Genomic DNA, 18,567 nt, shown 5'->3' with positions numbered 1-18,567 from the left:
AGGTTGTGTGATCAGGACGAATTGATTCGATTTTGGTAACGACCTGAATTGGAGTTTTTTTTCAATTTTCCCCGCCTCCAAAGGTGGACAGAGGTTATGTTTTCACACCTGTGTGTTTGTTACTTGGCAAAAAAAATGTTTTTTCACAAGTTTGTTGATCACTCCGATTTGTGTGTGTGTTTCTGTGTTTTTCTGTCCGCTCACTTATACTTGCCGACAGGTCACAATTTTAAACCTATGCTCGCAAAACTTCATCAAATGGCAGAGTTGGAGGTCCGACAGATTCCTATTGATTTTTTTTAGGTCAAAAGGTCAACAGAGGCCAAAGGTCAAGCACTTTTCTTCAAATTCCTAAAATCCGTTTGACTTGAAATCTGAATAGGATTTTCGAATCAGCAAACTGAAACCAACCAGCAACTATTTTTGAGATCAACATGGGTCATATGGTCAACATAGGCCAAATGTCAACCACTTTTTTTCAAGTATCTAAAATCTGCAACATTCATCCTATTGACTCGAAATTTGAATAGGATTTTCATATCAGCGAACTGAATTCAACCACCAAGTATTTTTGAGATCCACATTGGCCAAAAGGTCAACATTGGCCAAAGGTCAACCACTTCTTTCAAATTCCTACAATCCTCAATTTTCATCCGTTTGACTTGAAATCTGAATAGGATTTTCATATCATCGAAATGAAACCAACCACCAACTATCTTTAAGATCAACATAGGTCACATGGTCAACATAGGCCAAAAGGTCAACATCGGCCAAATTTCTAAAATTGTCAATTTTCATCCGATTAACTTAAAATTTGATGGCGATTTGCATATCAGGTCACAGAATTCCACCACCAATTATTTGTGAGGTCAAATGATGCTCAACTGAGTGCCATTCCACTTTGTCTCTCAGAATTGCATGTTCATGTCAATGACTTCCTCCTTCATGCATGTTCATGCCAATGACGATATTTCCCGATACATGTGTCTGCCTCGTTATCGCAGTAGGCAGCGCGTCAGTCTCATAATCTGAAGGTCGTGAGTTCGAGACCTCACACGAGGCACTTTCTTTAGCCTCGTTTTAAAATAATTTGAGTTTCGAGATGACATCAATTCAACTCGTCCTTGATATTACATTTTGTAAAACAAAAGAGTGAAAGGAGACAGAAACAACCGGTCACGTGCTTGTCGTTGGGCCCTCCACAAGTCTGAGTTCGATCAGTGAGTTTGTATTAATTGTCCGTTCTATATTGAACTATTCACTCGGTTCTAATTGCTGTCCTTTGAACATAATCTCAGTGGTATGTACACACACACTCAAATACACACACATACATGCACACACATATACACACATAAAAATGCACACTCATATACACACACAAATACACACATAAACACACACACAAATACACACATATACATCCACACACATACACACACATATACACACACATATGCACACACACACATATACACACAAATATACACACAAATACATAAACATATACACACACATATACACACACATACACACATATACACACACATACACACACAAACACACATACACACACATATACACACACATATGCACACACATATACACACACATACACACATATACATATAAAATACACACACACGTACACACATACACACACAAATACACACATATACAAACACGTATACACACACGTACAGTCACGTTAAAAAGTAAGTACACCCATGTAAAATTTGACTTTTTCATCATATTTCAACATACAGCTATTTGATCTTCATTTCAACAATATTGACAGATAAAGGTGATATAATATAACAAATATCATGAAACATTTACATTTTGTAGTCCATTGTATAATTTAAATAAACATAAATGCAAATTTCGCATGTGGAAAAAGTAAGTACAACCTTGGCTCTAATAGGTGGTATTGCCCCCTTTGGCAGAAACAACCTCAAGTAGGCGTTTCTTATAACTGTCTACGAGTCTCTGACATCGACGGGGAGAAATTTTTGCCCACTCCTCCATGCAGAATTCTTTCAGCTGTGCGATGTTTGAGGGGTTTCTTGCACGCACAGCTCGTTTCAAATCCCCCCACAACATCTCGATGGGATTTAAATCCGGGCTTTGACTTGGCCATTCCAGAACCCTCTATTTCTTGCTTTTCAGCCATTCCTTGGTGGATTTACTGGTATGTTTAGGGTCATTGTCATGTTGCAAGGTCCACCTTCGGTTGAGCTTCAACTTTCTGACAGATGGCCTCATATTATCCTCAAGCACCCTCTGGTACAATGAAGAATTCATAGTGGGTTCTCTGATGGTGAGCTACCCAGGCCCTGATGCAGCAAAGCTGCCCCAAACCATAATATTTCCACCACCATGCTTTACAGTTGGTATCAGGTTCTTGTGGTCAAATTCTGTCTTTGGTTTCCGCCAAACATGTCTTCTGGTACTGTGGCCAAATAGCTCTAACTTTGACTCATCTGTCCAGAGCACATTGTTCCAGAAGTGCTGGTCTTTGCCGAGGTGTTCATTGGCAAACTTTAGTCTTGCCCTAATGTTCTTTCTGGACAGCAAAGGTTTCCTCCTGGCACACCTCCCATGTAGATCAAATTTGTGCAGCCTCTTTCTAATGGTAGACCCATGCACTTTGAAATCAACAGTGGCAAGACCTACCTGTAGGTCCCCTGATGACATTCTGGGGTTCTTCGAGACTTCTTTCAGCATCTTGCGGTCTGCTCTTGGGCTGAACTTGCTGGGGGGTCCTGGCCTGAACAAGTTGGCAGTTGTTTGGAATCTTCTCCACTTGTAGATGATCTTCCGGACAGTCGAATGATTGATTTCAAATTGTTTGGAGATCTTTTTAAATCTATTCACAGACTCGTAGTCTAACCTTCCACACTAATAACCTTCTTTCTGAAGGCCTCAGAGAGCTCTTTTGATCTCGACATAGTGACGCCGCACACTTCAACAACAAGGAGCAAACCAAACTAAATGTCTGAGGTTTAAATAAGACAGGTTCCTCCAAGATCCTCTCTAACGATGTTCTAATCATTTGCACCTGAGCTGGTGCACCTGATTCTAATTTTAGGTATTTGAAGTCGTGATAAATGTAGGGGTGTACTTACTTTTTCCACATGCGAAATTTGCATTCATGTTTATTTAAATTATACAATGGACTACAAAATGTAAATGTTTCATGATATTTGTTATATTATATCACCTTTATCTTTCAATATTGTTGATATGAAGATCAAATAGCTGTATGTTGAAATATGATGAAAAAGTCAAAACTTTACAGGGGGTGTTCTTACTTTTTCACGTGACTGTATGCACACATACACAGACACATACACACACATATACACACACATATACACACACAAAGACACACAAACATACACACACACATGCACACACAGATATACACATCTCGTTTTTACATTTCTGTTCCTCACAATTCTATCTCTCTCTTTTATTCACAGACACACACACAGACACACACACACACACACACTCACACACACACACACACACACACACACACACACAACCACACACACACACACACACACACGTTTCATTAATTGTACAGTATTGGTTGTTCCTAAACTTAAATATAAATAATTTAAAGGATTGCTATAAATGATGTTATTTTCACAATATCCCATATTCAGCTTTATTGAAATTGTAAACTTCAAACATAGTTTCCCTACCTGAAGCAAGAACCTTAACCTGCAAGCAATTGACGAGTTTACCGACTGCACGGATCATCAGCTGGGCACCGTTCTTCCTCGAGGTTTCGATCCTTGCAGCCCAGGACTTCTCCAAACGGCTGATCCACAACCTCGATCGTGGATCCACATCAATAGATGGCACATCAGCAGATCCACCACCTCAGTTGTGTCCAGGCAGTCAGTCAACCCATCATATATGCACACACATACACATACACACACATACACACACATATGCACACACATATAAACACACACATATACACACACATATATACACACACCTACACGCACACATATACACACACATACACACACATATACACACATAAACACACATATAAACACACATACACACACACATACACACACATATACACACACATACACACATATACACACACATACACACATATACACATAAAATACACACACACATATACACACACATATACACACAAACACATACACACATACACACATATACACACACACATATACACACATATACACATAAAATACACACACATATACACACACACATACACACGCATATACACACACATATACACACATATGCACACACATATACACACACACATACACACACATACACATAAAATACAAACACATATACACACAAGTACACACATATACACACACATATACACACATAAAAAATATTTGCGAAGTCACAAACAGACAGTGGTGAAAACATAACCTCCATCCACCTTCGATGGCGGAGGTAACAAAGAAAACGCAAGAATTAGAAAGAATAAAGATAAACATGTAAAAACAAAAAGAGTTGTGAAAGATGTTGGAAAGAAACTGGATGGATGCATTTCATCAGTTCTTTTTCAGGAAAAACGCAGCAACATTTACCAGGTTGTGTGATCAGGACGAATTGATTCGATTTTGGTAACGACCTGAATTGGAGTTTTTTTTTTTCCCCGCCTCCAAAGGTGGATAGAGATTATGTTTTCATACCTGTGTGTTTGTTACTTGGCAAAAAAAAATGTTTTTTCACAAGTTTGTTGATCACTCCGGTTTGTGTGTGTGTTTGTGTGTTTGTCTGTCGCTCACTTATACTTGCCTGCAAGTCACAATTTTAAACCTATGCTCACAAAACTTCACCAAACGGTAGAGGTGGTGGGCCGACAGATTCCTATTTTTTTTTTTTAGGTCAAAAGGTCAAAAGGTCAACAGAGGGCAAAGGTCAAGCACTTTTCTTCAAATTCGTAAAATCCTCAATTTTAATCTGTTTGACTTGAAATCTGAATAGGATTTTCGTATCAGCGAGCTGATACCAATCACCAACTATTTTTGAGATCAACATGGGTCACATGGTCAACATAGGCCAAATGTCAACCACTTTTTTTCAAGTATCTAAAATCTGCAACCTTCATCCGATTGACCTGAAATCTGAATAGGATTTTCGCATCAGCGAACTGAAATCAACGACCAACTATTTTTGAGATCAACATGGGTCACATGGTCAACATAGGCCAAAAGGTCAACATCGGCAAAATTTCTAAAATTGTCAATTTTCATCCAATTAACGGAATATTTCAAGACGATTTGCATATCAGGTCACAGAATTCCACCACCAATTATTTGTGAGGTCAAATGATGCTCAACTGAGTGCGATTCCACTCTGTTCTCTCAGAATTGCATGTGCATGGAAATGAGTTCCTCCTTCATGCATGTTCATGCCAATGATATTTCGCAATACATGTGTCTGCCTCGTTAGCGCAGTCGGCAGCGCGTCAGTCTCATAATCTGAAGGTCGTGAGTTCGAGCCTCACACGAGGCACTTTCTTTGGGTTTTTTGTTTTTTAAAATCATTTGAGTTTCGAGATGACATCAATTCAACTCGTCCTTGATATTACATTTTGTAAAACAAAAGAGTGAAAGGAGACAGAAACAGCCGGTCACGTGCTTGTCGTTGGGCCCTCCATAAGTCTGAGTTCGATCAGTGAGTTTGTATTAATTGTCCGTTCAATGTTAAACTAATCACTCGGTTCTAATGCTGTCCTTTGAACTAAATTGTTACCAAAAAATTTCTTCACCAATATGTTTGTAAAGGTGTGTAATAACATGTGTTAAAATGTTGAAGGTCAACTCCCGTGGGAAACCCAGAAAAAAAGCTGTTGAATTCGGGTACCGAAAAATTATTTTCGAGAATTTTTATTTTTTAAAATCGGCCCTTAAGTAACTTATGAGGGGTCAAATAAGGGTTTTTCATGATTCTGAGTTGATTGTTAACATCTATATTTTCACTTTTACATTTACACACAAAGTAGCTTTTATTTCACATACTCATGTGAAAGTTTCTAGTTCCTTCATGAGTTGACAGTACAGCCGTGCGCCCTTGGCATACTGATGATGGCCTGCAGCGGCAAAGATGTGAAGCATCTTGGTAACAATGCAGGACAGATGCCCATTGTGGTCTGCAAGTCGCTCGGTTCTGATAAAGACCTTGATCACATCTACCATGTGGTGGTACTCCACCCAGAGTGCAGGTGTTCTTCCTCCTTTTGCGAGTCGTTTGAAGGTTTCTTCAAACCTTTGCTCAAACACTGGCACTACTGGGTCTGAGTGTCTGGCTCCCATCTTCCCATCAGCCACCTTCTCCATGAAGGTCTTCATGTCACCACGCTCCTCCTCAGTGAAGGCAAGTTTCATGATGTGTTGATAGATGGCTGCATCGATGAGGAGGTGAACACGGATTGCCTTGTCAAAACATCCTCCATCCATGATGTGGTTGGCTGTCGTACTTCCAGGATAGATCAACTGGATCACATCTAGTAGTCCAGAATCTTCCATGATGTTACCCATTGATCCAAGATAAGACTTCAGCAGGTGAAAACCACCCAACCTTGGAATGACGGGTAGATTTGCCTGCTTTATTATATTCACAGCCTTCAGCCAAATCGGAAGATCAAAGGTCACTATAGCGACCCCAGCGCGCCGTATGCACTCTTTCAGAGTGGTGAAGATGGTGTTGAGGTCATTAGGGTCTCCTTCAATAACTGGGAGGAACTCGATCTGTGTGCTCTGCTTTGCATCATTAGCATGGATTCTCTTCATCCAGCCATTCCAGTTGGAGTGTGGGAACTCAGGATCGTTGGCTTTGATCACCCACCCCGCTGCCCAGAGTGTGTCACCTGGAGTGAGGAGTGGCTGATCATGAGCCAGGGAGGAGGAAAGCTCAGCGAGGGGGAGAAACATGATCGCGTTCGTTCCTATCTGTTTCCTGTTCGTAAATGGAATAATCTTTACTTCAGTTCCTCTCAGGATCTTAGCTTTGTCGAGTGCCTTCAACTTCACCCGGGGGAAAGCTGCTGTTGTCTGTGGATCTGGCAAAGGTGGTGCCGGAGAGGTGACTTCGATCCAACCCATTGAGTGAAAGGGAGTGTTTCCGTGAATAGAGACAATGTTTAAATCTATATTGTCTCCAACAAACTGAGTGACTGCATTGTTTGTTTCCCCAACCTCCATAAAGACCACCTGATCATTACTTGACAATTCACTTTCACTGGCTGGTACTTTGGCTGTCATCACTGATTGATCCTCAAGCGCAGCATCAACCGCACCCTCATCATTGATCTGTTCATCGGTTTCCTCCACAATGGTGTCAAGAGTGCCAGAAGTATCTGGAACATCATCTCCACTCCTACTATTAAGGAAGCAGTATTTGTAGTTTTGTGTCTCCGTGTAAGACTCAGTGTATCCCAGCCGGTGGAACTTGTTGAGCATCCATTTTGACCCAAATCTATGATCAAGTTGTATGGCAAGCCCCATTTGGTGTGGCAATACTCCAGACCGAGGTCGACAGGCCTTAATAAAATTCTGCCCCCAAACGGCAACTCTTTCGTCTGTCTTGACAATCGGTCTCAAGAACATCTGAAGGCTTGCAGGAACAGGTGTCAGCTGACTATCGATGTCAGTCATACTGTGTGTGGTGGGGTATGACTTTGGACCTAAATCAATCAAGGCAATATCATTGGATATGAACTTGAGTGCCGTCTTTATGATCTGAGTCTTCTCATCTCCATGGTCAAGATTAGCAAGATGCTCTCGCAGAATATTGTCGGTGCCATCTTTGAGACAGAGTACATCTGCCCTTCTTTCCTGTGTTGTGAAATACAAGGTGTCTTCGTATTTCTCTAGAAGTTTTATCTTTAGCCAATGCTTTGAATAAGAAAGGCTCTTCTCTGGTGACTGATCAAACTCCTGCAGCTTTTCATGGACTTGGTCCATGTTCATTACCCCATGCTCTAATTCTGAGTCTAACCATTCGCAGAATTCAATAAAAACTGCCTCTCGCTCCTCATCAATACTCCTCTGTCCTCTCTTCCTTTTTCCTTCCTCATCAGTCTTGGACAAACTGTCACCTCTCGCAAACATAAGTTTGCATCGCAAATGGTACAGTGTTTCCTCTGCTACCAAGTCGTTGATCCCTTCCAGGCATCCAGTGACTTCAGTGCCCCAGTCATCCCCGTGACTCCGTGCTGTCTTCAGCAAGCTTGCCTTCAGTGTATCTGCAGTCAAATTATCTGGCACTCTGTATTTCTTTCTAGCTTGTGCTGGATTATTTTTGTGGAGCTGGGCTGGTTGGTTGCAAAGAATGCATACATCCTTATACAGGAGGTCAACTGACTGTGATCTTCTAGAACTGCAGCCAGTTGATGAACTGAACTCACAAGTAGTGCGTCTTCTCTTCAACTTTGATGACTCTTTCTCTGCCTTTGATGCTTGAGCTGACTTCTTGGTGGTTACAACAAAGTTGTTGTACAGATCATTTTTACACTTCTGGTGGTACCTCAGTTTTCCTTCCTTTTGAGCCTCCTTCATACGTTCCACAACAGTAACATTTTCGACAGTTTCTGCTTGTTTCAATAAAGTTGAGTATCCCTTTGGAGTTGCCTGTATGAGCCTTTCAGCTGGTGTATCCGAGCGTGCACAGATGAAGCAATTGAGCACAGGTGGAGTAACGTCTTCATCCATATTGCTAGACTCCATGTCCTGCAAAGTAGAAAATGAGATATATTTAGAAATTATTTTTCCACAAAGGAGTGTCTGTGGTGAAATATAAATGTTAACAATCAACTCAGAATCATGAAAAACCCTTATTTGACCCCTCATAAGTTACTTAAGGGCCGATTAAAAAAAATAAAAATTCTCGAAAATAATTTTTCGGTACCCGAATTCAACAGCTTTTTTTCTGGGTTTCCCACGGGAGTTGAACTTCAACATTTTAACACATGTTATTACACATCTTTACAAACATATTGGTGAATAAATGTTTTGGTAATAATTTAGTTAACAGATTTTCATATGTTTCCCTTACTATAAGCAAGTCTCAGTTTCAACTGTGAAGAGAAGACTTCGAGCTGCAGGTTTGACAGGTCGAGTGGCAGTAAGAAAGCCATTGCTAAGATGGCAAAATAAGAAAAAGAGGCTTGCCTGGGCCATGAAGCACCGCCAGTGGACTACTGCAGACTGGAAGAAGGTCTTATGGACCGATGAATCAAAATTTGAAATCTTTGGTTCATCACGCAGGGTTTTTGTACGCCGTCGAGTAGGCGAAAGGATGGTTCCTCAGTGTGTGACACCAACTGTCAAACATGGCACCCTGAACCAAAAGGGCTACCACAGCATGTTGCAGCGCCATGCAATACCCTGTGGTATATGCCTGGTTGGTCAGGGGTTCATCCTACAGCAAGATAATGACCATAAACACACCTCCAGGCTATGTCAAAACTACCTTCGAGGAAAAGAACAAGACGGTAGGCTTCAAATCGTGGAATGGCCAGCACAGTCTCCAGATTTAAACCCCATCGAGCTGGTTTGGGATGAACTGGACAGAAGGGTGAAAGCAAAGCAACCTACAAGTGCAACACATTTGTGGGAACTTCTGCAACAGTGTTGGGAAGAACTTCCCGAACAATATTTGATTTCCATTGTAGAAAGAATGCCACAAGTGTGTTCGGCGGTTATATCTGCAAAAGGGGCTACTTTGCTGAGTCTAAAATTTAAATCAAATTTTGTTAAACAAAATGATTCTATGTTTTCTTTTTTTATCTCCAATTGTTTATTTGCTCTATGCTTAATTTCAGAGCACATCGAGACATTAAACTGCGTAAATTTCAATAAAAACTGGAAAAATTGAGGTGTTCTAAAACTTTTGACCGGTGGTGTACCCACACAAATACACAGACATACATACACACACATATACACACACATTTATACACACAAATATACACATACAAATACACACATATATACACACACACATATACACACACATATACACACACCGACACACACACAAATACACACATATACACACACATACACACATATAGACACAAATATACACACAAATACACAGTCATATTCACACACATATACACACACATACAAACAAACATATACAAACACATATGCACACACACACACACATATACACACACATACACACATATACACACATATGCACACACACACACACATATACACACACATACACACATATACACACATATACACACACACACACACATACACACACATATACACACATACACACATATATCTATATATATCTGTGCAGTGTCTGTCCTGTCCTGTGTTGTGTTGTCCTGTTTTGTGTTGTCACTGAACTACTTTCTCAAACTTGTGTGAAATCGTACCAAACTTCTGGTATGCACATATCTCTCCCGTCGGTATGTCCTAAGGGTATATATCTTTTTTAATTTCCTCTTTTTTTTTTTCTTTTTTTTGAGGAATTTTGTTGGGAAAGATTATTTTTCCAACTTCAATTGTTTATAAAATGTGATATCACGTATATTACAAATACATTTGTGCAAAATAATTGTTTGAATTATGATTGGTTTAAACGATGACAGAACGGCAACTCGGGTGCAGTCATTTATCTATATATCTACACATCTGGGCAGTGTCTGTGTTGTCACTTAACGACTCCCTCAAACTTTTGTTTCCGTGGCTGTGAAGTATTTTTAATAACGTTGTGGTGGTTTTAAATTACGTGGTGGTGAGGTATTTTAAAATCACATGTTGGTGAGGTGTTTTTAAATCACATGTTGGTGAGGTGTTTTTAAATCACATGTTGGTGAGGTGTTTTTAAATGACGTGGTGGTGAGGTGTTTTTAAATCACATGTTGGTGAGGTGTTTTTAAATCACATGTTGGTGAGGTGTTTTTAAATCACATGTTGGTGAGGTGTTTTTAAATCACATGTTGGTGAGGTGTTTTTAAATCACATGTTGGTGAGGTGTTTTTAAATCACATGTTGGTGAGGTGTTTTTAAATCACATGTTGGTGAGGTGTTTTTAAATCACATGTTGGTGAGGTGTTTTTAAATGACGTGGTGGTGGTTTTGAATCACATGGTGGTGAGGTGTTTTTAAATCACATGTTGGTGAGGTGTTTTTAAATCACATGTTGGTGAGGTGTTTTTAAATCACATGTTGGTGAGGTGTTTTTAAATTACGTGGTGGTGAGGTATTTTAAAATCACATGTTGGTGAGGTGTTTTTAAATCACATGTTGGTGAGGTGTTTTTAAATCACATGTTGGTGAGGTGTTTTTAAATCACATGTTGGTGAGGTGTTTTTAAATCACATGTTGGTGAGGTGTTTTTAAATCACATGTTGGTGAGGTGTTTTTAAATCACATGTTGGTGAGGTGTTTTTAAATCACATGTTGGTGAGGTGTTTTTAAATCACATGTTGGTGAGGTGTTTTTAAATGACGTGGTGGTGGTTTTGAATCACATGGTGGTGAGGTGTTTTTAAATCACATGTTGGTGAGGTGTTTTTAAATCACATGTTGGTGAGGTGTTTTTAAATCACATGTTGGTGAGGTGTTTTTAAATGACGTGGTGGTGGTTTTGAATCACATGGTGGTGAAGTGTTTTGAATTACGTGGTGGTGCGGTGTTTTTAATTATGTGGTGGTGAGGTGTTTTGAATTAGTTGGTGATGAGGTGTTTTGAATTAAGTGGTGGTGAGGTGTTTTTAAATAACGTTGTGGTGAGGGGTTTTGAATTATGTGGTGGTGAGGTGTTTTTAATTATGTGGTGGTGAGGTGTTTTTAATTATGTGGTGATGAGGTGTTTTGAATTAGTTGGTGATGAGGTGTTTTGAATTACTTGGTGGTGAGGTGTTTTTAAATGACGTGGTGTTGAGGTGTTTTTAATTTTGTGGCTGTGAGGTGTTTTATAACGTGTTTTGTGGCTGTGAGGTGTTTTATTACGTGTTTTATGGCTGTGAGGTGTTTTATTACGTGTTTTATGGCTGTGAGGTGTTTTATTGCGTGTTTTATGGCTGTGAGGTGTTTTATTACGTGTTTTATGGCTGTGAGGTGTTTTTAATTTCGTGGCTGTGAGGTGTTTTTAAATGACGTTGTGGTGAGGGGTTTTTAATTTCGTGGCTGTGAGGTGTTTTATTACGTGTTTTATGGCTGTGAGGTGTTTTTATTACGTGTTTTATGGCTGTGAGGTGTTTTATTACGTGTTTTATGGCTGTGAGGTGTTTTATTACGTGTTTTATGGCTGTGAGGTGTTTTATCACGTGTTTTATGGCTGTAAGGTGTTTTATTACGTGTTTTATGGCTGTGAGGTGTTTTTATTACGTGTTTTATGGCTGTGAGGTGTTTTATTACGTGTTTTATGGCTGTGAGGTGTTTTATTGCGTGTTTTATGGCTGTGAGGTGTTTTATTACGTGTTTTATGGCTGTGAGGTGTTTTTAATTTTGTGGTGGTGAGGTGTTTTTATTAGGTGTTTTATTGCTGTGAGGTGTTTTATTACGTGTTTTATGGCTGTGAGGTGTTTTTAATTTTGTGGTGGTGAGGTGTTTTTATTAGGTGTTTTATTGCTGTGAGGTGTTTTTATTACGTGTTTTATGGCTGTGAGGTGTTTTTATTTTCGTGTTTTATGGCTGTGAAGTGTTTTAAATTACTTGTTGGTGAGCTGTTTTGAATTACTTGCTGGTGAGGTGTTTTGAATTACGTGGTGGTGAGGTGTAATCGTCCCAAACTTCCAGTCTGCACCTACCCCTCCCCTATGTATGTGCTGAGATCTTTCTTGAAAAAAAAACATTCAACCTAAATCTTCAACCAATATTGCCTATAAAAATGTAATATCACAAACACAACAAATACATTTGTGCAAAATAATTGTTTGTATTATGATTGGTGTAAATCATGACAACACTGCAACTCAGGTACAGTCATTAGTCTCAGCTAAAATAAGCCCGTTCCTCAGTACCGAGCGCTCGCCTCACCAAGCTAGTATATATATATACAGACTTGGCATTTAATATGGAATATTTTTTTTGTGGGGGTGAACTTACTTTTCAAGATGTCTTAGAACCAAAAGTTCATTGGAATTATGTTGAAATTATTCTAGATTTTGTTAATGTGACCTTTAAAAGAAACGAAAACCACATTTGACATTTCGAAACAAATAAATTGATCCTTGAAAGTGATGTAAATTGATATCGAACTCAATTCATGGACAGTACAGTGTTAAACTTCTGTACGTGTTGCAGAAGTATCTCTTTATTTTGCACATTAGCCAAAATTTTTTTAACAAAAACAAAAGTTAAATTACGACTGGGATTACGGACAGTAAAATTACAGTTCAGTACTTCGTGTAACCCCCACAAGCATTCAGGAGAGCACGTACACGTTGAGGCATGCTGTTCACGAGGTTTGCCAAGGTTTGGACAGGAATCGCTTGCCATGCAGTGACAATAGCCTGCTGCAATTCACGCACAGAGGTCGGCTGCTGGTCCAAGTTGTCGATTTGACGTGTTAATTCTGCCCACAAGTTCTCTGTCGGATTCATATCCGGGGACATGGCAGACCACTCCATATGCTCTACACCATGGTCAGCAAGAAAGTGTTGGATCATGCAAGCACGATGAGGCCGTGCATTGTCATCTTGGAAGACAAAGTTTCCTCGAAAGGCTGCACGAGCAAATGGAAGCAATGTTTCTTCCAGAATGGCCCTGTACTTGAACTGGTTCAGGTTTCCATTCAGAACAACCAGGTCAGTTTTGCCCCCTGCATGAAAAGCAGCCCAAACGGTCACCCCACCACCTCCAGCTTGGACTCTTGGCACTATACAATCTTTGTTGTTGGCTTCATGCACTTGTCTGCGCACTCGGACGTGGCCATCTTGACGATAGACCAGAAATCTAGACTCGTCACTGAAGATCACGTGATTCCAGTGTCCTGTCTGCCATTGACGGTGCTCTCTGGCCCACTGCAATCGGCGCTGGCGGTGCTTTCTGGTCAGGCGTGGCTTTCTCAGGGGACGCCTGGCACGATAGCCTGCTTGAACCAGTCGTTGGTTGACTAGCCTTCTGGATACAGGCACATTTGTCAGTTGCTGCCACTCAGCCCTAAGCCGATTAGCTGACTTGGTACGGCCATTGCGGACTAACCAGTGCAGCTGGCGATCATCCCGCCTTGTGGTTCTGCGGGGACGTCCTGGCCTCGGTATTGGAGTAGGGACACCCCTCTGAGCATTTCGTTTCAGGATCTTTGACACCTGACCTTGAGTGATGCCATACTGCCGAGCAATAGCACACTCTTTCATGCCGTAATTTTGTAAAGCCACCACTCCATGACAAACAGCATTGTCGAGTTGACGGACCATCTCCAGAGGAAGCGGCAATAACTTTTGGAGATGTGCAGCAGTCGTTTTCCACTAATACAGAACGCAACAACCCTTGTATACCCGACTGTGAAGCCAACCATCAAATGCACCTGTCCGTACATTTTGCCACGCCATCTGTGATATAATCCTGTTGTTGACGTCTTGCTGCGACAGACAATCAGTGACATGGTTCTTTTAACAAATAAATCACCAAAGTGTAAAATAAACTCACCTGATTGATATACTGAGTTAAGAAAGTAAACCCAAGTCAAAAAAATATATATTCCATATTAAATGCCAAGTCTGTATATATATATATATATATATATATATATATATATATATATTGTTACAGACGCGGTTTTAGATGTTATTTTACCGAGCGGTTGGTATTACCGCGTCCGAACAGTTACTCCCCGATTAGCCCGATTCCACCCGACGTTGACCAGATCGCACCGCAGATATTCAATCGGGAAACCTCTAAAGCGATCGAAAGAGAAGGAAAAGAGAAAAAGACAGAGTACGGAGGAAGAACAGATTTATTATACACACACAAGCAATGGATGGAAGAAGCAGTCACACAGCGAATCGTTAACTTACACTATTCATTTTACTTAACCCCAAGACAACGAGTAGGACAGAGGACGTTCACACTTACTCGGGGGATATTGCAGGCAGGTAGGGCTTGAGGTGGATTGCTGGAGAGGGAGGACAGTCGGAGGCAGCAGCTCTCAATTCCTCGCGGTTTTGGCGGGAAAACCCTCCGTCGCGTATCCGCTGCTGTTGCTTTAGACGTCACGCGCTGGCTCGGGCACACCTGCTCCTCTCCTTCTGGTGGAGCCATCTCCCTCCTTTCAGCGCGTCTCTCCAAAGCTGGTTTCCTTTCCGAGTACCTCTCCTCTTTGGCTTGGAGCGTTTCGCATCTCACCGCTCCTCTTGGTGCCGCCTCTTCGCTCCTCTCCCAGGTCATCTCTCAAGTCATCTCGTAAAGCAGTCCCTTACTGTCGCTTTTATCACTCGGGGCGGAATCAAGCCGCCGGCTCTGAGGGCACGCCTACCGGGTCGCTCACCGCGGTGCTGATTGGCTGTTAGGGCTGGCTCACTCCTCCCCTCTATGATGAGGTGGAGACACGCCTTTCTTCTCCGAGATTAGCACATGGGCAATGGCGGCTTGCGGGATTGAACACAACTCGCACCCTTTTGAAAGGAACTTTGGAGAGCGGAGATGATTTGGGAATTGAAAGGGCCTACGCTTATTTTGTTTGATACAATGCAAAGTCAATCTAGTGGGAAACACATATTTAGCCTACATGGAATCAGGAAATACACTATTTAAAAAGATATATTGTTGCCTGCGTGTACGTTTCATGGAATTAACTAGGAGGATGGCTGCGACCATTATTTACATTACGAGGGTGTTTACACATAACAAAACCATACTTTTTTACATTCGTTACACTTCCTCCAAAATTGTTACACTTCTTAAAAACCGTTACACTTCTCAAATTCGTTACCCACTTCTCAAAACCATTACACTGCACCCTCCTTTCTTCAGGCCCGGTGTCGGGCCTACTAAACTTTAACTTAGTGTGACACGTAGGTGTAATTCCCTCTACAATTAACCTGACCCTGAGTGTGACAATCTTAAAACACAAATAAGTATGTCCCCCTATTGCATTGCACCCTGTCTAACAGACTCAAGCCCACAGCTAACCGAATTACGGAATTATTCTCAAACTATACATTTACGGTGGGGAGCATTATTTACAATGACGTGATTTCTTATTTACAACGCAACCCAGGACCTGTGTTTTTTTTTTTTCTTTTTAGGGAACAAGAGAAAGAAATTCCTGTTGGGAGGGAGGAGACAGCACGCATTGCATCGATGCACCAGTACCAATACCACCAAAGCACCCAAAAGCACCAAAAGCACCACAAGCACCACAAAGCACCAAAAGCACCACAACGCACCAAAAGCACCACTCGGTGCGCAGTCACCATGGTTCATAATAAACACAACAAAACAACTGATGGTGGTCTTCTCTTTCTCTGCTGGGCCGATGTTCTTCCCGACGTCTTCTGGCTTCATGCGGCCTAGTTGGAAATAATAAAAAGCACAACTTGTGTCCATTTTTATTTAGGGCCTCAGGGGCCAACTAAGGGTGGTCCACCTGTTTGGCATAGGTGCCACCTTACCGAGGTCCGCAAGCAAGATTCCCTGGCCACTATGGCCGGTCTCCAACAGAGGTGCCCTGCCCCAGAACCTGGGGTCCATCAAGTGGTACTTGGCCGCAGAACAGCGGTCCATAAAGTGGTACATCAACGCAATGCATGCTGGTTCCGGGAATCTCGGGCGCACAATGGCCACCTCACGCACGCTCCCCTCGGCACCCAATGGCGCACAGGTCATGTGGGAGACAAAAGAAAGACAATTGAGCGAGGGGTAAGGTCACAAGGGTACACGTCAATAAGGCAATGCAAGGCGAAATGCGTACGGAGGGCGAAGTGAGAAAGCTCGTCCCTACCGTACGTCACCCCCCTGTCACCTACACTACCCTTGCCCTTACCCCATATTTACAAAATCTACCAATTTACAAATTCGTCACTACTGTCACGTCTTCCCCATATTTCCCCTATACCAAATTTGTCTCCACAATCCCTCGACTTCAAAATTTGCTATCACCAATTCATCATCAATCCTCATAAGGAGGGAGAGATGGAATTACGCACAATGTCACACCCACGTCATGATGCGTCTCACAATCCAAACATTTGCATCAAAAATAATTAAACATGGCATGGTGCGGAGTACCTGTCACCTCAGGTGAGTGGATGCAGATGGTGCGAGGAGATCCTTCTTCCTAACTATCCTCTAAATGACTTTAACACACTTTACACTACCCGGGGTCTTTCCCTGCCAATCCATTGGCCAACTTACACTATGGGTTCTAAAAACCAATTCCCATTGACCAAACTGTGGTGCTTCTCAATTTGGGGTCTCACTCCCCCGATTCATCTCCCGGTGCCTTCGCACAATTTCTGGGCTGCGACGTGTAGCTCTCCCAGCAGGTCTACCCACCTGCACACCTCCACCACTGCAGTTGCCACCCGAGCTTACCTAGCTCCTCACCCTAACCTAACTAACTGGGGAAGGCCCTCTCCTGGCTCTGTCACCCCTTGGTGCCCTCTGGCACTGGGCTACCCGGGTCTGTCCTCCGGATCCTCGGGCCCCATCCACAACAACTACTACCGGCTCCCAGAGCCCACCTGCGGCCTCACCTGGCCGACATCCTCACAGTGGTGGAGCGCCCAACCAACTACACACACTAACAGGCGACACGCCCAGCCATTTCCACAACACTAATGCACCCATCCAAAGACCATTCTTTCACCCGCACCACAGATGCCAATACCCAACCACAATTTACCTGTACCCTCTACCTAACACTTACACTACCCGCCCCGGGTATCCGTGATGGGGGTCCACTCTTCCCCCATTCACACCTTCGCACCATCCACTCCACTCCACAATTTCCACCATACTCACTCCACGACCATCCATTCCAATACTCCATACCATTTATTCCATACACCTGTTGTTGCACACCTGTGCCCTCACACCTGGTGCCACCTGCACCCTCCTTTCTTCCTGGACCATTTGGTCAACACAACACGCAATCACCACTACTCCCTCATACACTGCTCCATTCACCTGTTCAGTTCTCACACAGCATCATCTCATCTAACTACTCCCCTCTGAAACTTGCGCTTCCCAGTCGTCCCTTTAAACTATTGCGCTCCCACGTCATTATCATCCATACTAATCTACCTGCGTCCCCACTACAGGTATCCTTGTCACTAACTAACCTTAACGTCACCTAATGTCATCTTCGCTAGATCCCTATCAATATAACCTAACCCACCTGGGCTAGTTTTCACTGCAATACACCCCATAAACTATAGCGCATTTGCCCCCCCCCTGTGAGGGATGGTGGATTTGCCATCCCACCACATCGGGGGTCTCTCCCTATAAATTTTGTTCGTCCAAATTCAATAAACCAAAAATTTGCCAATCACTGTACAGGCGACAGATTACGCACCTGCACACCCACCCACCTGCACACCTCCTGGCTCTGTG

General features: G+C 42.2%; 2 non-coding genes across 2 annotated transcripts; both read left to right on the top strand.

Annotated features, from left to right (window-relative positions):
• The first annotated feature begins 989 nt into the window (after positions 1-989).
• TRNAM-CAU (transfer RNA methionine (anticodon CAU)) lies at positions 990-1,063 on the top strand. Its single transcript has one exon. It is a non-coding gene; the product is annotated as a tRNA-Met (tRNA).
• Positions 1,064-5,477: 4,414 nt separating this feature from the next.
• TRNAM-CAU (transfer RNA methionine (anticodon CAU)) lies at positions 5,478-5,550 on the top strand. The gene has a single exon. It is a non-coding gene; the product is annotated as a tRNA-Met (tRNA).
• Positions 5,551-18,567: the final 13,017 nt, after the last annotated feature.

Source organism: Myxine glutinosa, chromosome 1 (genome assembly GCF_964187855.1).
Source record: "Myxine glutinosa chromosome 1, kmMyxGlut1.1, whole genome shotgun sequence".
NCBI lineage: Eukaryota > Metazoa > Chordata > Myxini > Myxiniformes > Myxinidae > Myxine > Myxine glutinosa.
Note: the sequence above shows the minus strand (reverse complement) of the source record. Positions and strands in the feature narration are given on the sequence as shown.